The following is a 25,054-nucleotide window of genomic DNA, read 5'->3' on the forward strand; positions in this document are numbered from 1 at the left end:
GCAATTTTGCCATCTTTTCCTACTCATTCTTAGTCCGTTATTTCCTATAAAGCTTCTCCTTTAATCATTGTCTAAACCTAAGTCTCTCAGCTTGACCCACCTTCTGTACTTGCAGCCTCCTGGTTATCTGCCCTCCTGGATTTAGTCCACAGCTTGATTGGATCCTATTTTTTTCTTGGAAAACAATAAAACATTTCATTTTCCTATTAATTTATAGCTTTTTTGAGAGTTTTTATATTCAAGAAATTTCATTTCATCTTCACCACACACTGTGAAGTAGACAAGTTATTTTACTAATTTTACTTATGAGCAAAGATCTTCGAGAGGTAATAGAACTTTCCCAAATCACCAAGACACCAAAAGAAGCAGAGATGGAACAAAAATTATGGTCATCCTTCATGAATCCATGTTTCCGTTTTGTTTTCAACTATCTTATACGGACACACCAATTGCTCAAATAAAATCCAATAAATGTCCAAATGCAACTCAATTACCTATGGATTCTTGAATTCAAAAAATCTTGGAAAGAATGAATTCATCAGAACAGCATAAAATAAGCTGGTTAAAGACATCAGATGATAGGATGACAGGGCAGACTTCAATATATAAAAGGAATTTGGGTAAGTCCAGCAGAATAGCACGAGGAAGCAAGCAGAATAATGTAGGGGAGTGGTAACTTCCAATTTCTGAAAACAGACATTGGAAAAATGCCCACACATGGGGACTGGGAAAACAAGCTGCAAAATTTCTTTCACTAAAGAAGCCATTGGAGATCTGTCCGTGTACAACTTTACAGCTATGGTTTTGTGCGCTGGGTACAATACAAAGGAAGCTATCCATGTCCTCAAGGAGCTTACTGTCTAGACTAACAGACACAATACTATACACAGAGGTGATGTGCTGATAAAAATTAAAATGAAGGTTGCCAGTGAGCTCAGCTGGTTACAGTGTGGTGCTGATAACACCAAGGTCCAGGCTTCGATCCCTGTACCAGCCAGCAAAAAAAGAAAAAAAGAAAAAAAGAAGAAAGAAAAAGAATGACAGTACACTACTATTGAGAGAATGTGGGGAAATGGGAAACAGGCATACTCATGTCCACTTTCAGAGCAATTCATTCATTGAGTTTGATTAAGAGTAGACATTGCCACAACCTTTCAGAGGCAGTAAATATCAGAAGACTTGTAAAAGTCATATACTCGGTAACCAGCAATTCCACTCCTACAGCACTAATCACCTACATGAATAAGAATATATGGACTAAGGATCTTCATGGCAGAGCTATTTATAATAGGGGGAAAAAATGCAATCACCCTAAATGTCTAGGAAAACAGGATTGGCTAAATACGATAAAGTGTAGCTAATAATGATTTTGTATATATTTATGATGCAGAGTTCTACTCCCTGAAAAGTAAAGATGGCCATGATGTCTTAAGTGAAATGGGCAGGTAGGTACATAATGGGCCATACTTTGTGGCTCCATGTATGCACTTACACATTCAAACATAAGTCTGGCAAGCCATAAAATCAAACTGACAACAGTGGTTATCTGTGGGTGGGATAATTCCAGCTGATCTTTTTTATATTTTATTTTTTGGAAAATTTTGCAATAAGCTGGTTTTTAGTTTTTTTAATTGAGGAAAAGAGTGCTAAAAAGATAAAAATAATTAAAGACATCTTCAAAATGGCCACATTTATTCTTTTTTATTTTAATTTTTACTTTTTACAGTGTACATGTTTATGGGGTACATTGTTCGTTGTTCAATACATGCATATATTATATAACGATCCACTCAGAATAGTTAGCATAGCTATCACCTAAAATCATTTCTTTGTGGTTACAGCATTTAAGATCCTCTTTTCTGGCTATCCTTAAATATATAATACAGTATTATTAGCTATTGTGACCCTAGAGTATCAGAATTTATTCTTCTTATCTAACCATAACTTTGTAAGTTTGTACCGGTCTACCAAGCTTTCCCACGTCTCTCCTCTCCCCCAGCACTTCTTCTTTCATACAATGTCTGCTGAGTGCCTCCTCAGAGCAATGTTAAGAGACACACACAGGCTGGCCAAAGCTCTGAGTCCAGAAATGAAACCTGAGACCCTAGATAACCAGTGGAGACTATCCCTTGATTAAGTATTAATACTATTTCCACTTTCCAGGGTGAGGATGTTATCCACAGTTCACAAAATTTGGAGCTGGTTCATTTTCCATAACTATTCGTCAGTCTTGAACACAGCTGAGCTGAACATTATAGAGTGTCAATCATAATTTCACAATGAGTGGTCAGGAGGAAAAAATACCTACTGCACTTAGAAATGTCAAGTGTAACCCAATAAATGTCAAATAAAATTGAGTTGTTTGCGGGAACTTATGGGTGTGTGAACAGGAAGCCTGGGTAAGACCCTCTGAAAATATGACCCCCTTTATTTGGTTGAGTTTGTGTTCCCGAATCAAGATTTACCCCCCTCCACGGTACCTTGCACAGAAAACCATGCTAACCTCCTCTGAAAAGTACTTTATCCTTAAAACACTTGTCACTTATGTATCTCTGTGTGCTGGTGCAGGGGGTGTTACTAGGGCATACAACCAATCCTGTTTAACACTTTCCCTAGACCTTCTCATGGCAGTCTTTTCTCAAGAGCAAACTTCAAAAATGCAGCAAAATTAACAAGGCATAAGACCAAATGTACTCAGTACGTGGCTATTTCCTTTACACTGAAAATGGTCTTGGCAACCAGATGTGGCACACACACATCTGTGATCAACATAATATGCTCTATTCAGCTACATTTGTTTGTCAAAAGGACTGGAAGGTTGGTCAGTGACAGGTGACTTTCTCTGGGCACTTATTCTTTTTTTAAGAGATTAAACATTCAGTATTTTTTAAAAGAAGAGAGCATGGAATAAAGTGATGGCTGTAATTCTTTGTTTTAATTCAACCAATATTTACTGAACAGTTCCCCATCACAAGTTTTTTGTACCAGGGACGCAATGGTGAATGGTGAGCCTGGAACTTCTGGAGCTCTAATTCAAGTTAGAGAGACAGATGAGAAGCAGACGAAGATAACACAGCACATGATGAGTAAAGTGATTGGGGCAGCAGCATTTCAAAGGGACACCTAAGGCAAACATGGAAGGTCAGAGAAGTTTCTTACACTATTAGCCTAAGAAGAAAAGGTGAGCACTAAAGTAGCTAAGAGAGAGAAGAAGAGTGGTATACAAAGACCCGGAGATATTTAAGGAAGGTCACAGGATTCAGGATGACTTCTACCAATATGGCAGAATCAGACATGAACTTAAGATGTACAAATGGTGAATGAGTAAAAGAATCATCAATTAGCTCCCCAAAACTTGGAGAACTAAAACTTAACTTACAATACCCAAATTAGGGAGCCAAAACAGGAACTCTGTTTATGTCTCAGGTCAAATCAAGCTAAGTATGTCCTTTGAAAGTTTTGTACTTAACACTTAATATTAAGTACTAGAGGACTTTTGAAGGTGCATGACATATCAATACCTCATATTTCTAAAACATATATCTCTGTGGAATAACATTCCCCACCCCCAAAAAACACCCTTTATTACATCCCACACTATGATTCTCCCATAAGGAAACTCTCAGTCTATTCATTTTGATGTCTGTTTTCCTGTGTCAAACTGCCATCACCTTCCACTGGTAACCAGATTGTCTCAATGATAAAAAGGAAAATACCTTACAGTGTCTTTTTCTTACCACTGAGTCAATTATACACCTCCTTCCTCCTCTGATGATTCAGCCTCACTTGAGACTGATCAGTGGTCTTAAGATGTTTGATCACCAAGTGCTCTTGGACATTACCACCACCTTCCACTACGCTACCTCCTGCCACGACATCTCCAGCAGAGGGCCAAACCTACCCCTGATGGCCCTATCATCCATGGCCCTGTCCTGATTCCAATCTGTGCAGGGCCACCCTGTTGAGGAGCACCACATTGGCTTGCCCTGCCTCCTCACTGGTCTCCCTGCTTCTGCTCTTGGCTCCTCTCTACAGGCTAATTTAAGCCTGGTCAGATGATTCTTTTCAAATATGTCATTGCTCTGTTCAAAATCACTGCAAAGTTTCTTAAAGTGGAAATTTACCATATGACCCAGCAATTCCAATTCTAGGGATCTACCTGTATTCATTTTCATCTACTACTCTAACAGATGGCTTAAAATAACACTCATTTATTATCACGCAGTGTTCGTAGGTCAGAAGTCCAGCACAACATGAACAGATTCTCTGTTTAGGGTCTTGCCAAGCCAAAATCAAAATCTCCATTTCCTTGACATATGGCCCCTTTCTTGTTTGGTTTTTTGTAGCTAGCCAGTACTAGGATCCAAACCCTTGACCTTGGTGTTATAACACCACACTATAACCAACTGAGCTAACCAGCCAGCCCTTGGCCCCTCATCTTGAAGTCAACAATGGCACACTGAATCCTCCTCATGCTTCAACAGTCTCTGACTCCTGCTACACCTCTTAATTCTTCTTCTGCCTTCCTCCTCTTTTAAGGGGTCATGTGATCACACTAGGTGCACCCAGTTAGCCCAGAACATGTCCCTATCTTAAAGTCAATGAACTACTAACCTTAATTACATCTGCACAGTCTCTTTTGCCATGTAATGTCACATATTCACAGGTGTAATGCTAGGGGCAAAAATCTTGGGGCCAGAATTCTGCTTATCAAAGTACCCAAGAGAAATAAAAATACATTCTACTCAAAGAATTGCACATAAATGTTCATAGCAGCATTAATCACAATAGCCAAGAATTCAAAACATAAATGTCCACAACTGGTGAATGGACAAAATGTGCTATATCCATACAATGGAATACTATTCAGCAACACAAAGAACAATCTACTAATACATTCAACAGCATGAATGAACCTCAAAAACATTATATATTAAGTGAACGAAGACAGACAAAAGAGACCACATGCTGTATAATTCCATTTAAAGAAAAGACAACTCTATAGGAACAGAAAGTAGATTAATGGTTGTCTGGGGCTGGCAATAGAAATGAGTTTAACAGTAAATGGGCATGAGGGATCTTACTAGACTATGGTAATGGTTGCATAACTTGGTAAATTTACTAAAAATCATTGAATTAATTACATGCTTGAAATGGGTAAATTTTAAGATATGCAAAATATAACTCAAAAGCTTGTAAAAAAGTAAAAATAAATACAACCACTGCAAAATGGTTTCCCCTTTCATACAGACTTAAAGTCAGCATCCCTCGTATTGCAAACAAAGTACTCCAGGATTTGTACTCCTCCTACCCAAGTCTGACCTCATTTCTTACAACTAGCTTGCTCTCTTCCTCTTTAGCCTGTTCCTGCCACACTGACCTCCTTAGAAAACTCCAGGCACATTCCTGCCTCAGGGCCTTTCCAATTTATCCTACCAACCCAACCCTTTGAATTAGGTTGACACTGCTTTGGATCCAGCTTTCTCTTGAATTAGTTTTGAATCAACATGGTCTTGACCATAGAAGGAACATGGAGAAGACACTCAACACACCCACCTGTTCCCTTTTGTTCTCCTATGGGGTAAGGGAATGTAGAGTGAAAAATGATTACAATGTAAAAAAATTGGTACAAGTTGAGCATTATGATACTTTGAAAGCATGCAAAGGAGTTTCTTCAGAACAGGGATACTCCATCATCTGTCTCCAGCTGACACTGGATGCCAATAAGCTGCTGACTACACCAGGAATGCACAAATCACTGCCAAGCTGAAAATGCTCTCTCCCTGCTGCCACTCTCACTCCCCTGTCCATTAAGAGTCCCGCTTCATTTCAATTACTTCCATGATAGATTTTCCTCAACATTTGTAAAATAAGGCCAACATCAACCATATTCTAAACTAGCAAAAAAATCACCCCCACTTTATCAGAACCACACATGCAATTAAATAAGTTGCAATGTACTTCCAAAAGAAATAATTATTTATACTTTTTAAACCAGCTGTTTTTTTTTTCTTTTTGTAATGAGGATGAAGCTTCCTACTCATAACTCAATGATTTCCACAGAGACTGCAGCTATTGACAATCAAGAATGGCTCTTTCCTTACTACTGTCCAATCTCCCACTGCCAGATTCACAAGGCAGGAACGTAAGAATTCAGAGAACAGTACCAGTTAACCTCAGTAAGCTGATGGACAGTTTCTCAACAAGCTCCTAAAACAACCTAGACTGGATGGGACAAATTTCTTTTTACAAATGACATGCTCTATCTTTAAAAAAGAAAGAGCTATGAATAATAATGAGATTCACAGATTTTAAGAGATCAGAATGGAACAAGTTTTGTAGCAGAGTCTAATATGCCAATTTCAGTCCTCAGGCAGCCAATTAATCTACCCTTCCCAATTGGTCTGATGTTCATGACTCTATGGGTAATTTTTTTTTTTTAATGAGTATTTTAAGTAAAGAAGATAAATATGTCTCTGACTTTACCCATTTTTTACATGCTCTTTTAAATGACCTTTTCAAATGCTCTAGAACATGTTCTGGGGTTTGTTGGTTTTGTTTTGATAGCAGCACAGTATGGTTGTTAGGAACACATGCTCACATGGGCACAGGTTCAAATTCCAAATCTGGAAATTACTAGGTTCAGAGGTGTAAGTAACTTGCCCAAGGTCACACAAGTAATAAGCAACAGGAGAGAAATTTGAACCAAAGCAGCCTGGCTGGAACATCTATAGGCTTAGTCACTATCCTAAGCTGGCTACCATTCACTACTGTTACTACTGCTCTTCCGTGACCACCAACACCATCATTATCATCATCTCTACCAGAGAGTCATATTATGACAATAATTAAAACTGTTTTTAATTGATCAAGTCTTTAAAAAGCCACACTTAGCAAATGTCATCTAATAAACGGTACCCCATTCATTTATTTTTCTAATGCTATTCCAGTGAACTAGAGAAGAAAATGTCACAAACCTTATTTTACAGATTGGGGAAACTGAGCTAAAGATGATTAAGTCCCCTAGCATCACTTGGTGATTGAGAGGCAGAGGCAGAATTGACGCTCGACTCTATTCACCCAGCATTATCACTCCTCTTAAAAATATTTAAGCTTCTCAAATGAAAACAGGTAGGACGCTTTCCAGCCATCTGATCTATCTGGAGAAAAACAAAGCCAACCTGGCTTGCTAAGCACACTGGAATAAATAAAGTATTAAGACATGAGTAAGAATTTATCATAAAGAATTCCCACGGTGTGTCTGCAGCCTGCATAATAACTGTGGCGTTTCATTTTGTTCTGCATTCAGCCTGGGTAATTCAGTGAAACCTTAAAAGTGACAAATGAATGTGAAAAAGAGCTGACATCTCTTCCAAGATTTGAGAAGACAAAACACCAGAAAGACCCTAGGAAAGTGCAGTGACAGCTGGAGGAGAGGAGGACAGAGTTTAAAAAACAACTTACCACTTATTTCTTATGTTTAATTTTCATATTAAAAAACAACAGAATCAACACGAGATGGTACTGAAAGAAAATAAATAAACTTTCTCTTAATTGTACAGTTAGTATTCCTGAATCGGGCCAAAACCAAAATGAATGACAGTCAAATGTATCACTGGTATCTACAGTCCAGTCTATATCACATCATTTATTGGCAAATATTTTTATCCATTTCAAGACATACAAGAAAAAAAGATTCTTGAAGACTGTACTGGATGTTTAGAAAGGCTCTAACAAACCCCAGAGCTTTAGTGTATTTTCCTAAAACCCTGCTACACACACATTTGCCAAAATTTAACTAAAACAAACCTCTTAAAATTAATAAATTACCTGTCAAATCCCCTAAAAACAGATGGTCACTTGGAGACAGGAGAAGATGTTATCATCCTGTTTTACACAGCTGTTGAGACTAGAAAAAGATCATTTCATTTCCATATTATACAATAAACCTCGTCTAAGATTTCCAATATCATGTATAAAAATGAAAATTTCATGCAGCTGCTTTTATGTTACCATCTGGTTACTGTTGAGGAAACATTTCTAACAGTTAAAAAAAAAATTTATAATAAATAAAAACTAAAATTGGTCTGTCTTTGTTTTCCCTTACCAAATATTGTGCTACTACTTCTAAGCCCTTTTCTTTCAAAAAATTTTAATTGCTAGTGTTCCTAAGTTGAGTTAATCTAATATGCTATTTAACACAATTAAGAATTTATTAGTAATCGCTTATCAATAAGAAAGTGCACACAGATGAATATCTGATACCCCAATTGTTTCTTCTGTTACTCCTTTCAAGAAGGTGGTTTAGTAATTTTATCAGAAATCTAAGACATGAAACAATAAGTCAACACAACATTAGTGTCACACATCTGAAATGAGATTTTGATTTGTTAGTCTCCAACACATTACTTACATTACTATAAATCATGTGAAGATGAAGACATTTGGCACCTAAGAATAGTTATGAAATAACCAACACCAAGAGCATGCCTGTATTTATGCTCAGAGCTCTCTTGGTTCTACATTTTTAGCAAAAGACATGAAATTTGATAGCTAAATATATGACCAGTTTTTCCACAGCACTTGCTAAGAGTCGCCCATGTTTAAGTCTTCAGAATGTCCACAAAATATATCTGTGACATTTGAGTATTATAAGAGATAGGGGATTTGCATGGCAGGGGAGTTCATTTAATATTGGCAAAATAATTAAAATGTGGACAGGTCACTTTGAGTTAACTGTTAAGTTGTGAATTCCCATCAGAAGTTTTACTATCACTTCCCTGTTTAAAATTTTGGATCCCACTGAAACAAAACTCAGATCCCTTACAGGTCCTACAAGGCCCCAGTGACCTCCTAGACCTTATCTGTCACTCCAACCCCATCACCTTCCACACCCTGACCAACTTCACTCCAGCCTCCATGATCACCTTTCTGCCCCCTGAAGCCACCAAGCCATTACCCATGTATTACATCTGCTTGGAACACTCTTCCCTCTGATCTTCTTGTAGCTGTTCAGCATTCCCATCTAACATCACAGTGTCATTTCCATAGAGAAGCCTTCTCTGACCATCAGTCCCACCCCAACCCTTCCATTACTATCTCGCTAACCTCTTTTATTTCTGTCATAACATTGCTCACCTGAGAACATTATTCTGTAACCGTTCACATGTCCATCTTCTGTCTCCTCCCAATAGAATTCAAAGCCCCTCCCAAGAGAGAACTTATTCTAGTTACATCTCCAGCACCAGGTACCTACACATAATAAATGCATACTGAATGAAGGAACAAACTGTTTTCCACTAGACTGTCTAATAATGTGGTTAAAGTGGTCAAACAATCCAAACAATCCATTTGAATCCTTGTATCTTGGCCTGGCCAGTTAGCTCAGTTGGTTAGAGTGCAGCCTTGTAACACCAAGGTCATAGGGTCAGAACCCCTTGCCAGCCAGCCATCAAGAGGAAGATAAAATAAATAAATAAATCATTGTATCTTGGATACTCCACTACTGGCCTCATAATCAGACTTAATCATGGGATGGGGTAAGAAGTCCTCAAGGCCAAGGAGACTGCTCAGAGCCTGTATATCACATCATGCACTTTCCCCTAGAAGTCTGCCCAAATGATCCAGTGTGGGCCTCTTTTCAAGGAAGTACACTCCTAGGCTTAAGGGGAAGCTATTTGCAAAAAAGGTGGAGGATCTGAACACACATGCATGAGGTACCTTATAATACAGGATGGAGCTGGGGATAAAAAGAGGAAACACAGGCTAGGGGCTGGTAATCCCTATGATGCATGTTCTTGCACAGAATTCCACAAAGTCCAGGAATGCAAAATTCAAACTGGGTCTTCCAGGTTGCTGTGAAGGTATGTTTGTCAAGGTAAGGTATTTTATTCTATTCGGCATATATTTTAGTTTATTTGATGGACTGTTAGCTTGATTTATATATGCATTTATAAAAGTTTATATTTTGAACATATGGTATGTGGGTCTCTATTTGTGCTCTTGTCCCTGGCCCTAGACATGTTAGGGATTGGCCTATCTGTTACTGTGAGACCTTGATCAAGTTCCTTAAGCTAAGAGAGTCTGGTTCCTTATTTGAGAAAGATAAATAATTCCTGTCCTGTCAACACCCCATATAATGTGAAGAACAAATGAGAAAATACACAAAAATCAATAAAAAGCATAATTTAAAAATAGAACATAATTCTATTATGTTTTTTCCCACATACCTCCCTATGTATTTCACCAAGTGATGACCATGACAATTTCCATTGCCAATCTCAAAGTGACTGTAGCTTTTGAGAAATTTTTGAGCTACATGAGGTTTTGGCTTTTCATTGCTTTTTTTTCGGTGTTAAGTATTCTTAAGATTATTTTTCTATCCTACAAAGTTTCACATCCTTCCAGAAGAAAAAGATACCCAACTGCCCAAGACTTTAGGCATTAAAAGAGAGAGAACTTTCTTAACAAAACAAAAACAAAAACAAAAAAGCCTTCTGGAATTATTTATAAATTCAGAGATATGCCAACTGAAAAATGCCTCTTCTATGATTTAGCCCATTGAATTCAGACCTGTTTTCCAGGAAAAGTTAATAATATACACCAGTGCCGTGCATTTATTGATCTCTAATCAGTTGCCAGAATAAACTAAACAAGAAGTATGCCCCTGGGAATGTTTTAGATCTCCCAGGCTGTCTGTTCAGAGGCCTATCCTCTCATCCCAGAGAAAGGATGATCTCAGAGATTTAATAAATCAAGAGCACAAACAGAACATACAAGAAAGCTAGGACAAAAAAAGAGAAACTCAAAAACTTAAGAGCAGAGAGGCAAGCTGGCCAGGGTGCAACAACAGATAAAACAGACTGGCTAATGCAGGACAAGGAAAAACAAAACAAGATTTCAATGGACTGAGATTCAAAAAGACTGTATTTTAGATGACCAAAACCCTTTTTCACAATGCATTAAGTTTATCAAATGGAGCACATTAATCACTGTAGAAAAATTACAAATCACCAAAAAATAAATAATGGAAATCTATACCAAATTACCCTTTAGATTTCATCACAACATAGACCTTCCAATTTTCTACATAACTAAATAGTTCCACTCTGTCTGTCAGGTCTACAAATCAAGTAAATGCAGCAGGAAATCTACCTGTAAATAATAACAGTATTGATAATAAAGCAGCTAACATTCATTGAGACTTTCTTATTTATTGATTGATTTCCATACACTGATCTAATTGTGTTAACTTGGCACAATAAGTTATTACAATTAACATAATGAAGACACTCACAGCAACTCTGATGCAAGAAATACCATCAGTTCCTTTTGCAGATGGGGAAACGATGGCATAGAAAAATTAAGTAACTTGCCCAAGAGCTTATGCTAGAAAATTAGAAGAAATGGGTTTAGAACCCAGGAAAGCTGGCTTTATAGAGGCAGCCACCAGTCCAGAGAAGTAAGCAGCAGACCTAAGAACTGTTAGAAACCTGACACTTTATCAGCCATGCCTTCCAAAAACATGTATTTATATACCACATACAAGAGTACAAGGCACATGGATGACAAAAATCAAGTCAACATACATCCTGGCCTTGAAATTCATTGTACTGGTAGAGATGGAAAAGGATTTTATTGATAAGACCCCATAGAGTAGCTTCAAATACGATCTCTCATATCATACCTTCTCACAATATCTCTAAATCATTAATCCCAGTTCACAGAGGAAGAAACTGAGCCCAAATATGCCAAGCAAGTTATTCAAGGGTACAAAACCATTCAGTGACATTGCCCACATATGAACAGGCATTAATTCAATATTAATTCAACCCAAATGGTCTGAGGAACAGGTCCTCCTTGCTATGCAAGACACTGACTAGACAAGAGAAAAAAGGAACTAGCAATACCTAATCATAATTATATGTAGCCCTCATCCACCCAAAAAGGAAAAAAAATTACTGAATATCAAAGCCACAGCTAAAATCCAGACCTTCTGAATCATATTCAAATATTCTTTCCATAACATCAGGTACACTGTCACCCAAGACATTTCATCATGATGTAAATGTAAAATGTAAGTCCTCCCAGCAAATTATAATGAAGAAAATATACCCATTTTCCAATATCCATGGCTTCCTTACTCACTATAGAAGCAAACTACTAGAATGAGCTGGGGTAGCCAGTGTAGGCCATTAGGAAAATTTCCTTTGTTAGTGACATTCATTTTTCTGATACAATTTGTTTACATTACTATAGGTCGGGTCTACATACAGCAACCTCCACATTTATTCCACCAATTTCTTTGGAACCGTTTTGAAGAGAAAGAAAGATCACACTGTGTGTCTATAATAAATAATATTATTTGCATAGTGGTTTATTATCGTATTCTTGCAATAATAATTAGAACTATTCTACTCTATAGATTATTCATATCATCATACTCTAGCAAATAGCATTTTCAATTGGTCTACATCCTCAACATCTTTCTTCATCTACCACATCCCAAATACCACCAAGTCCCAAGAGCTCTATCTCCCAAAATACATCTCCAAAATGTACACTCCTCTCCATCTCCTGTATAACCTCATCAGCCAAACCACCATCTTCTCTCACTTGGATGACCACAGCAACAGCCTACCTCTTCCCCGCTTCTCCTGCAGCACCATTAATCCATTCACCACAGGACAGTCCATAATAGGGTAGCATACTCATCTTGTTTTGCCTAGGACTTCCTCAGTTTTAACACTGAAAGTCTCATGTCCCAGGAAACTCCTCATTCTTGAGCAATCCAAGACATTTGGTCACCCTAGTCTATGGTGAACTTTTTAAAAGATAGATAAGGTCAGGTCACTGCTTGTAATCGAATCAATCACTGGCCACAATTCTTCACCTCTCCCTGGATACACAGCCTTTGCCGTGTGACCTTAGAGTTCCTCCCAATAGAGACCCTGGTCCCTTGACTTTAGGACTCCAACAATGGGATGTTAGCAGAAGTGATGCAAAATGATGCTTGAAACATGGTTGCAATTGGGCTTACTCTCTTGCATTTTGGCTGTTTCTCTGAGAAGAATATGCCCTGGCTAGCCCACTGGTCTAAGGAGGGTAAGAAGCACATGGAGTAGACCTGGACCCAAACAGCAGCTTGCAGCTAAGTCCAGCAAGGCCTGCTTTGATCAATATGCAGACAACTGAGCAAGAACAAATGACTACCTGAGTTTTGGGACGGTTTGTTATCTAGCACTGTTGAGGCTATACCTAATGATAGGTGTTCTATCAAAACCTCTTGTTAGCTCCCCGTTTCACTTAGAATAAAAGCTCAAATACCTACCCAGGCACAAAGCCATACATGATCTGTGCTCTCATCTTATCTCTCAGACCTCAGCCCTTTTCTAAACTTCAGTCTCATTGATCTCATTTTTGTTTCTCAAATTAATAAAGCTATTTCCAATTCAGGATCTCCCCTCCTGTCATCTCTGCCTACAACACATTTCTCCCAGTTCTTCCCATGACTGGCTCATTTTCATTCTTATGTGTCGGCTTAAAAACACCTCCTCAGAGAAGCCTTCCTTGACTATCCTAAACCCTCCATGATTTTTATCATAGAACTTGTACATTTCCGTCACAGCATTTCTCACAGTTTGTAAATTATTTGCTATGTTTATACTCTATATTCTCACCAAACTCAAATATTCCAAATATTTTCTGAATAAGTTACTGGATATCAATTGCATGGGCCCAATGGTTCAGAAAATCTCTTAACCTGGTACCCTCCAGGTCTAAAGTGTAAAATACTCATATTATTGAAAACAGAAAGTGAAAACTGATAAGATAATAAAGCTATAAATGACTTTTACTTATCACTGACACAGTTTTAAATGAAAAGTTCAAAGGAGATTTAATTTAAAAAATTAACTAGCCATAATTTTATATAAAACAGAGACTTTATCAGTCTTTCCAAATAAAACAATATCTCAGTACCATATTCCAACAATAACCACCTCCCCAACCCCCTGCCCCCCCCCCAAAAAAACTTTGCTTATGTGATATTGTGAAATATATACTTAGTCTACATCCCTGTTTCCTGGTATAGAACTCCTAAAATCCTTGAAATTTCCAAAGTGATAAGTGGCTTTTTTGTTAATGGGTTACTGGTTGCTAGAAGCCCCTGGGTAGCTTCAGGGTGGGGGCTGGTCACTGGAAAGACTGAGGCAAAAATTAGAGGGTTGGGACTTTCAGCTCCACACCCCAGCATCAGGGGAGGGAAGGTGGAGGCTGAAGGTTAAGTTGACCACCAATGGCCAATGATTTAATCAATCAGACCTATGTAATGAAGGTATAAAAACCCAAAAAGGACTGGGTTTGGAGAGCTTCAGGATAGCCGAACACGTGGGGTTTCCTGGGAAGGGCAAGGAAGCTCCTTGTCCTTTATGCACCTCTTCATCTGTATCCTTTGTAACGTCCTTTATAATAAACTGGTAAACATAAGTGTTTCCTTACTTCTGTGAGCCATTCTAGCAAGTTAATCAAACGCAAGGAGGGGATGGTGGGAACTCTGGTTTACAGCCGGTAGGTCAGAAGCACAAGTGAAACAACTGGTGCCTGCGATCAGCATCAGAAGTGGGATTCACTCTTGTGGGTCTGAGCCCTCAACTTGTGGGATCTGTCGCTATCACCAGGTAGATAGTCTCAAAACTGAATTGAATTAGAGGATACCCAGCTGTTGTCCGCTGCAGAACTGATTTGTTTGCTTGGTGTGTGGGGAAAACCCCATACACACTGGGTCACAGAAGTCTTCTGTGCTGATTGTGGTGTGACAGCATAGGAAAAAAATGTTTTTCCACCATTCTTAGGTCAAAGGGAAAAAAAGAAATAAAAAGTTGTTTGCCTGATATGAAATTGCAAGCCTCTAGCTACATAAGTTAAAACAGAAACAATGAATGTATCATTCTCTATAGTTAGTTACATTTCCATACCATTAGCCAAATGGGAAATCTTAGCCATTCACCTTCTTTAGGTAGTTCAATGTTCGCAAAAGACCCCTTTAAACTCCACACTCTGTGAAGTTAAAAGGCACTGAATATAGCAGATGTGTTTCTATATTGAACATACCTTTATAATGTGAGACACAACAGACTGAGTTTCTTATTCAGCTAACGGGTGCTGCTTGCAGTATTCTTGGCAGGGGACAGGGAGGCACCAGGACTCCTGAGAGTTTTGACTAGTCAATCAACTCAAGAGGGGAAAACACAGGATGTCAGCCAGGCCTCAAGCAGGAAGGGAGGGCCTTGGTAATCGGCCCAGCCTGGAGTGCTTTGAACTGAGCTTCAGGTAGGAAGAGGCTGTGAAGAAATGGACCTGGGTGAAGGCAAGCAACTTCATGAGCAGGGCTCTAGACACTAAAGGCCCTGGTCCCTTGACTTTGGGCTTGAAAGCAAGGGCCCTTGGCTTTGCATTTCTGTCACTCTGAAAGGCTCCACTTTGCCTGGACCTCTTAGGGGGCTCTTAGAGGATTCTAAGATTTTATCTGGAAATAAGAATGATGGCGCAGCTAAGAAAGGTCTCATGAGGATGCAATGAGACAAAGCAGGCAAAGCACTTAACAGCATTGATTAAATATACACCGAGTTCACAAAACATGTTAGCCGCTGTATTTTCACCACTAACACATGCACCCAATACACATTTGATGAGTGCATGAGTGAATGAAAGCCTAAGCTTTTGTTGAAATGTGTTCTTCTGCTTGAAAAGGGAAAAAAAATTGTGTAAAAGTAAAACAAGATGAATTTGTCTTCTAAGACATCAGGATGGCAATATGAACATCCTAGTATGAGAAAACCATTTGTATCAGTCTGTTTTTGTGTTGCTGTAACAGAATACCTGAGGCTGGGTAATTTATAAAGAACAGAAGTTTATTTGGCTCACAATTCTGGGACAGCTGCATCTGGTGCCGGACTCAGGCTGCTTCTACTCATGGTAGAAGGCAACAGGCAGCCGGCGGGTACAAGCAGGATCACATGGCGAGAGGAAGCAAGAGAGAGAGAGAGAGGGGAGCTGCTAGGGTCTTATAAACAACCAGCTCTCATGGGAACTAACAGAGGGATAACTCACTCACTACCCCTCCTCCCCCAGGGAGAGCATTAACCCATTCATGAGGGATCCACCCCCATGACTCAAACAGCTCCCAATACTGCCACATTGGGGATCAGATTTCCACGAGTTTTGTGGGGACAACACATCCAAACTCTATCACCATTTCACTTGTAAGTGAAATAGATAATGATGTATATATACATTATTGTATACGTCATTCTCATGTTTGTTTAAGTAGCCAACATCCTCAGTCTGAAGAAGTCTGCAGCTACCCACAAGTTTCCTGACCCACAAAGGCAGGAGTGGTTTGGGGTTTACTCAAAGTAGTACTCCTTGTGAGGTTGTCCACAGGATCTATCTTGGAAGGCGACCATCTATGCTTCTGCAACTCCCCTCTCCTTTACCCCCAACACAAATAACAAGCGTTATTCACAAATAATAAAACAATCAAAATTGTAAATTCACTGTTCAAAGCTAGTATTCCCAATTTCTTGCCATCATATTGAGAGGTTATTTTCATGAGACTCAGAAAGAAAGAAAAAAGCCAAGGTTTCTTTTCTTTTTTACAGGAAAAAAGTATTTAATACCTTAACAAAATAAAGTACCCATCACAAAACATAAATTCCTTTGGCTCAGGGATCACATCACTATTTTTACCTTCCAAATAGCTACAGACATGATAGCCTCAAAGTGAAGGCAGACTGTCTCCCTCATACAGAAGATGTCAAGCCCAAACCATCTCGTACCCCACTCTTCAGGGAAACTGCTGGTAACTTACATGGAATAGAGTTGTGGGGTAGGAAAAGGGGGATCAGGTTGGTCTGAAGAAAAAAGAGAGACTCTACACATGTAGAACCAGTCAGTGGGAGGGAGCTCTTTGCTGGCTCACGATAGTATAAATCATACCCCTGTATATACTACATGAGGCTGAGTCCCCTGGTATAATCACACATAAATACAGACAATCCAATGACCCTGGGCATTCCCAGGGAAAACAAAAGAAAAACACAGAGAAGCAGAGGAGAGAAAGAATGGCAGCAAGAGGCAGATCTCAGAATACAAGTGAATATCTGGTCCACACCTTGTTTTACAGATGGGGAAAGTGAGACCTAGAGTTTAAGGCAGTCAGTATTAGAACTCCAAACTTCCTTCCAATGTGAGCAAGAAGAAAAAGATATGAACAAGACATGGATAGTCCCACCAGGGCAGGGGACAGACCCAGGGCTCTCATCATTCCAGTTCTGCTGTCTTTTGGGCAGAGCGCCTGTGAGGTCTTAAAGCCTTCCTGGGTGCCTCGTGAACTCTCAAGAACAAGGGCCCTTCAGGATCTCTTCACGGTTTCTGTGGCTCTGGGACAGAGGGATCCAAAGAAAGAGAGCCAAGCCACCTTATCAGGACAGAAGATAACGCCATCCAATCTTTCCCAAACAAGGCCTAAAACAGTCACAACAGGCTCAGAACAGAAATTCAGCCATCTCTGAATCAAACGCTTTCTGGGGGCAGAAAGAAGAGCCATGCAGCTGGAAACATGTTGAAGGCTAAAAACTGAATGAGAGTTTCCGAAGCACACTCTCTTTCTACCTAGCTTGAAGCAGGTACTCTATAAGTACCTGCATGAGAAAATGAATAAATTAACACATGGAGACAATCAATGAATGTATGGTTCATGACATATATTGGTTCTGTTCCAGATCCTCACTGAGAGCACTTTTGGGGGCCTACATTCTTTTTGTCCTACTCTGCTGGGACTATGGATGTACCACACTGTACCCCTCGCAAACGAAATAGAGGAAAGTCAGTGAAGATTTAAATAATAAAATTAAATAATAAAATGTGTCTGATTGGTAGAAACTGGGGGGAAAAGGTAGAAAGCCATTCTTAAAGCAGCTGCTTTCTTTCATTTTTTTCTCCTCCCAGTTATATGAGAACAATATACCAGAAGCTGGAGCAATGAGGACAATTGCTGAAATCTCCAAACATCTCAAAACATGCATTTGAAATGGGTTAAGAAGTCTCACCTACTATCCTCTCCCCTCCCAACAGTCACCTCTTTGACACAGAGGCAGTGGTAGACAGTGACAGTGAGATCTGACTACAGGCCTCAGGTGAGAGCTTAGGTAGCCCCTGATCCAGAGGGCACCCTCCCACCAAGCTGTTCACGGGCGTGGGGGGCAATGGAGGGGCCCTCCCATCTTGACTCAGTCCAGGAATCAGGGAGTTACTCGCCCTGACCAAATCGTTGTCCACCTGCTCCCTGGACACACCTACTATCTCAGGCTGCCCTGAAGGGATCTTCATGGAGTCAAAATATGCTGGCAGGGCTTCCTGGGTCGAAGGCAAAAGTTTGCTTTGAGAGACCTGGGTGTTGCCTTGAAGATAGGCTTGAAGGTTAGGGAGGGTGCTTGGGGCAGAGGTCAGCTTCAGGGATGGAGAGTAGGAGTATTCCAGAACTCCACAGATCTCCAAATCCATATATACTGCACTAATGGTCACATTGGTGCCTTGTCTTCTGGTCCTTTCTCAGCATCTGCTTGTTGGTCAATCCTGATATATCAAACTTTGCCTTTTGCAGGGAATCAAAGATTTCATTTCTCTTGCAAAGATCTGGGAAGAGGGCCTCCAGTTTCTCCATATATTTGTTGTCCTTTAGGGTTGCCTTTCAATTTTAAGGTCCATGTTGACACAGTCCAGGAAAATGGTTCCATGCAGAAGGGCTGCAGTTTGCCTGTCCAAGATCTCTGGTGCCCCTGCAGGATCCTCTCAGTCACCAGGGTATCACTGGACCCCACCAGCTCAACTGAAACACGGCAGGGAGGGCAGTGTTTCTGCTCGATGGGTCAATGGTCTACCATCTCCGCTACCACCTCCTCTAGGGTTGCGCCAATTTGGGGGAAAATATGACATTCTACAAGGGTAAGGGTGAGTCAGCCAGCCTGGTGCAATGCATGGAGGTCAATCTCATCCCGAAAAATCAAGATGGTCTCTGGAATGTGAACCTTCTAAAGGAAGAAGACGTTGTCACCTTGTAGAGGGACCTCAGAACGTTTTATATTTAAAACTGGCACAAAGACTTCCTCAACCTCAGTTGTCTTTGCCAGGTAAAAAGCCAAGGCAAGAGCTGACACCATGGAGTCCAAGTCACAGGCTTCATTTCTCAGCACAACATTAAAAGGTCGGGACTCCCATAGAGCAGCTCTGTAACCCTACAGTGCTCCTCCACGGTGAAGCAAAAGGTAAGCCATCACCCCTTGTCTAGAAAAGGTTACCCAGCTCACTAAGTCCAAGGTTTCTATTCTAAGGTCAGAACAAAGTCTATTCATTAAATGCATTCAATTTAATGATGAGTCAGAAAGAAAATGTAGTTTTTACCTCTTCTTGGAAGCCCTCCCTGACCACCCACCATGGGTGACAATGGAATAGACCCCTTTCACACAGGGGTCTGTGTGCTCATAACACCAGGGCATGCCTTTATCATTCCTGTATTTCTATGGCTTTATACATCAGCCTCTCTACTAGGCAGTGAACACCTTGAAAGCACCAACCATTTTTAGTGATCCTTGTGCCCAACCAACCTCAGTGTCTGACTCATTCCAGGTCTTCGTTAACTGTTAAATGAATTAACGTCCCATAGAGAAGTGCTTACTTAAATCGTAGGCAATTTTAAGCCCTTCTTTGGTTTCCTTATAGCCCTATCTCATAACAAACACAACACTGGCAAGGACAGAGAGCCGCTGCCTAATACCACAGAATATTAATTTTTTCCAGTGATAAAAATGGCACTCAAATAAACATATTTGGAGCACTTTTCAACTGAAATGAGCATACAACCAAAGGTCCTATAACTGAAGTAGAGTTTGTCAATGTAAACAGAACAAAAGCCACTACAACCAGGGACTTTTGTTAACATGACCTGCTAGAGCTCACAGAGAACCTGACAGAAGGTGAAGCTGTCTTTGTCTAAGTAGAGTCATTGCTGGCAAAACCAGACCGGACCATCCCTACATTTTGACCAAGGCTGTTGTGTGGCATTAGGCAGGAGAACTGGCCTGAGAAGAAGCCTGGACCAAATCCTGGCAGCAGGCAACGCTGCCAAGTTGAAGTCTCCCTTCACGACTTCCCAACTTCCCACCATCAGCCACAAGGCTACTGCATCCTCTTTTACCTTCTCCCTTAAACCAAGCCTAAGAACATAACCCAATGGCATTAGAGGAATCCCACTGCATGAGTACCTCAGGGAAGACCTGCTTGGCAATTTTCAACCTAGATGGAGGGTTCCTTGGTGTGTTTGATCTCTTATTTTTTCCATTCAGTAACCACTTATGGAACCCAGCCTATATTCAAGGTACCAGGAATGCAAAGATACATGGAAAACAGTCTTGGCCCTGGAACAAATCGAGCCTTGTCCTACTCATCTGCTTCTGTACCCTGCTCCTAGCAGCCATCCCTGTCAGGAAGGCCCTTTCCTTTCCTATTTACCCTTCATTTAAAAGATGTATGACTTGGGGCTGGCCAGTTACTCAGTTTGTTAGAGTGCAGCCTTATAACACCAACGTCACAGGTTTGGATCCCCATACCAGCCAGCTGCCAAATAAATAAATAAATAAATAAAAAGCTACATGATTTAATGTAAAAATATTTAAAGCTACCATGCTCCTTCCTACAAAACAGGCTTCCTGTTAAAGACAGTTGCCACCAAGGAGTCGCCCTTTTTTTTTTTCTTTTTTTCTACTATCAGGTAAGAGAATAAAAATGTCATTCTTAAAGTTAGCCTTTGAGTAAGGTGACCATATATTTTATTGTTAAATGGAGATAATTTTGAGGGTGACAGGAATTGTTATTAATAATCTTCCGGAATAATAGATATATCCCAGTCTATACCAGGCAACCCAAGAAGGATAGTCACCTATGCTTAATGACACCTGTAAAAACTTTAAATGCCAGATGAATCCTGAAACCTCCCGTCCTCATTCACAGAAACACATATACTCTATTTCTTATATGTAAGTATGTGAAAGGGCAGCCTACAACTAATCACAGGAACTGCGCTTCCTCTTTCTGGAATACAGATACTGCAGGTTATGTTACAGCCCCTGCACCACGCTGTGCACACTGAGCTGTGGAACATACCACCTACCATCATAGAATGACATCAGCTACCCATGCTTCCTATGAGCCAGACCTAGGCCACTCCCCCCCACCAAACCCATGGATAGATACTACTGACATCTCATATTTTACAGATGAGGAAATGAAGCCCTAAAGAAATTAAAATACAGCTAACAAGGGCTGGAACTAGGCTTCAAACGAAAGCAGCCTCCTCCACAGCCTGCCTTCTTAAACACCCGGGAGGCATCATTGAAGAGGTGACAGATAAGCTGGGCCATGACAAGTGGGTATTAATAACAATAATAGTGATCCCAGCCACCCATTATTGAGAGTTTAGGGTGTCCACCTCTGCTAAACCTGACACACACATGACCTCATTTCACTCTCTTGGCTCCCTTGGGAAGTGAGTAAGCCCGTTTTACAGATGGGGAAACTGAAAATTCTAGAGGTTAAGAACTTGCTGAGGGTTGCACAGCTAGCGTATAGCAGATGCAGGATTTGAACTCAAGCCTGGTGTGTTAAAAGGTGGGTCATGTAGGAAAGAACATGGACAAAGGCAGGAAGGGAACTGATATTGCCACACACTGGGAAACAAGCACGAAGCGGGGACAATGCAGGAAAGGCAGATTGTGGCTGCGTCGTATACTGCAGTCGTATACACCACAGCAAGTTTCACCTGAATCCAAACAAGGACGAGTAGTACGATTTCTGAGCAAGAGTGTCATGAAGGGATCTAGATTTTCTCCTGTTTATGATGTTAATGGACAGGTTATTTATAAAGAAAATATTTATGTAAAGTTGTTTTTCAGTGCTACATCTAGCACCTGAGTCTCAGGGAACAGTTTGATTTTTGCATATCAAATACTTTTAGCACTGTTATTTTTCCCGTTATCCCCATCCCATCTGTTTCCTTATCCCCATACTGAAGTGACTAGAATATTCACTCAAATAAAAGCCTGAAGACAAAAAAATAAAATTCTAATACTCGCCTCACATTTAATTTGAGAGAAATAAAGACTCCCAAATCCCTTAGCATGTTCCATACTGAATGAAAGAAAAAAAATACATAATTGAGGCAGCTTGTTTACTCATCCGATTTTCATCCGAAGGTAGATCAAGCAATATAATTCTTTTAAACCTTCTCAATTCATTTCCTGACTTTTTTGTAAGTACTCTAGAAAACTCATCTGGAGCCTTAGTACTATTTATGAACATCTGTTAAACATTGCCAGCGCTTGTAACAACCACCTTGGGGAATAGCAGAGCATCTTAAAAGCATAATTCCTTAGGTAATATTTAATTTGTTGCAATGTAAAGAAAGTACAATTTTCATTTTCTTTCAGAATATGTAACTTTTGACTTCTTATACCATCATCTCCCTAGAAAATATAAACCAGCAGTATATGAGTAATAATATATTCATTATCAAGTCATCTGACAAGCTGTACAATAAATATACTTTAACACTCAGGTGTTATTACCAAAGAACTTAAGATTTTTATTTTCTATCTTCTGTGATGTTTTTAATAGCTGTTATTATATTCCTTTTATGAAGACTCAAAACACTGGCTCAGTTAAGTCCAGAAAAGGAGGAAAGAAAGAAGGGAACTTGGTGAGTGTCTCATTTGTATGAGGCATATGCTATGTTCATCTTTTTTTAATATGAATCGTTCCTTGAAGTATGTATTGCTATCCCCAGTTTTATAGTCAAGTAAATTATGGCTTAGAGTAATAATCAGTCAAAGTAGAGCTGGGATGAGAGCTCTGCTTTGACTGTATGGCCCATGTTCATTCTAAGCATTAAAACAAAGAGACAAATTTTCCCAAGATTCTAAACACTACCTTTGGAAGAAACTACTACATGATCACCACTCATTTCTTCTTCTTCCTAAGCATAGATTAAAACTACATTTCCCAGCCTTCTTTGCAGCTAACTGAGACCATGTGATGACTTTTAGCCAAAAGAATGTAAGCTGAAATGATTGGTCCATACAAAACTCCACATGCAATCCTTCATGGTTTTTTCCCCTTCTGAGTGGCTAAAATGGGCATACTTCCTAGGTCATCTCTGGGAGCCATGTGTTGACGACGGCAGAATGAAACAATAAAAGGAGCCTGGGTCCCTAAAGTGGACTTTTCTGTGAATAAGAAATAACTATTATATTAGGCTACTGAGAAATGGGCAGTTTGTGTGTGTTACAGAAGCTAGCATTACCTATTATGCCAATACAGAAAAAAATATCTGCCCCAAATCACAAGAAACAACATATAGTCAATCTATAGATTATCACACAACCATTAAAATAATATTATTGAAAAAAAGTTATTATTTGGGTAATGCTCATGTTATAATATAGAATTTTAAAGCAAAAAATTTAAAACGAAACTGTATGCTAGTATTTTCCGAAATTTATAAACTCATTCTCTCTCAGTTATATTATTTAAATAAGTACATATTAATTAACATTGCTGAATGAATGAATGAATGAGAAAAATGTAAGAAATATGTTAATATTAACACAGGATCCCCCTAGGTAATGGGATTGGAGATTTTTACTTGGGGTGGGGGGCAGCTGGCCAATAAGCAGAAATTTTTACTTCTTTCTGCTTTTCTGTATTTTCCAAAATCAAAATAATGAGCATACTGATAATCAGAAGAGATTTGTCGGTGTTTAAGTTTTCTTTAAAAAGGCCAATAAGCTACCCTCTGGCATTGAGAATCACCAAACCATACACTGGAGTGATTCAAAGACCCCAGGAAAAAATAATTTGCTGGAAAGTCCTGGAAAATGAGACCCGGTGCCTAGGTAATTTCCTTGTTCATTCACAACGAGATAACTTTAAAAAACAAGCTAATACATAACTCCATTAATGACAATCTGAAAAGAGAGAAAGTCAAATTATGTTAGTTACCATGAATACACAATCATGGCCACATCTAAATCTGGTGATATCTGAAATCAGTCCTTAAAGGAAAGCCTTTCCTTATAGTTGAAATTAGGATTACATGATATGATACTTGTGAGATGCTCAGGACGATGCCAAACACATGGTTAGGGCCCAAAGGTTAAATGCAACCACGATTATTTTTCTTGGTTAAAACATACTGAGAATTAATTCTTTATTACACTGCCAGAATTGAAGGTGAGGCATTGACTTTCAAAGCACTGTTCTTACTAGTTTCAAAGGAAACTGAAAAAAATCTACATCTACCCTCCCATAAAGCCCACCTGCCCACAACCTGTCTTGATCTCCCCTTCACTCTGCAGGTCTCCTGCTGCTTCTATTCAGTGAACACCACAAGACAATTACGGTAAAGGTATTATAGCACACAGAAATTCTAAGGAGAGGACCAGAGAAGCCCATTTAAATTTGCAGATTCAGGAAGAAGAGAGGGGAAAAAACCACATACAATAGGAAATGTTATTAAAGGCTTGAACGGGATCCTCTTTATAAATACACTTACAAAAAAACCATTAATTTCAATTCGGGTGCTCCTTTAAGGAGTATTTGCAACTGAACACTAACAAGTGAAAATTTCCTGAATAACAATAATATTTATTAAGGACGTATTGTGTCTTAGCACCTATGTTAAGCTCTCTATCTGGATGAGTCAGGGTTCATAGTAACAAACTACAGAAATTAACTTTAACCTAAATAAGCATGAGCTAAATTGCAGAAAAGATACTGGGAGGCTCACGCAACCACCAGGAAGACAGGAAAATCAGGCTCAGAGTTTGGGAAAGAACCAAAGGGGCCAAAGAACCAACAGCAGCCAGGAACACAATGAAATCACATCACAGAAAACATCCATCTGGTGAGGACACCACTGTTATTCCTAGAAAACTGACACTGC

The 25,054-nt window shown here is 39.5% G+C and overlaps 1 protein-coding gene and 1 pseudogene across 1 annotated transcript in view; both read right to left on the minus strand.

The window, feature by feature from the left end:
* SUCLG2 (succinate-CoA ligase GDP-forming subunit beta) overlaps nucleotides 1–25,054 on the minus strand; it is a 259,766-nt gene that overhangs the window by 170,964 nt on the left and 63,748 nt on the right. The window lies entirely within an intron of this gene.
* Nucleotides 18,136–19,556, minus strand: LOC134390857 (exopolyphosphatase PRUNE1-like; annotated as a pseudogene).

Source organism: Cynocephalus volans, chromosome 11, assembly GCF_027409185.1.
Source record: "Cynocephalus volans isolate mCynVol1 chromosome 11, mCynVol1.pri, whole genome shotgun sequence".
NCBI classification, from domain to species: Eukaryota; Metazoa; Chordata; class Mammalia; order Dermoptera; family Cynocephalidae; genus Cynocephalus; species Cynocephalus volans.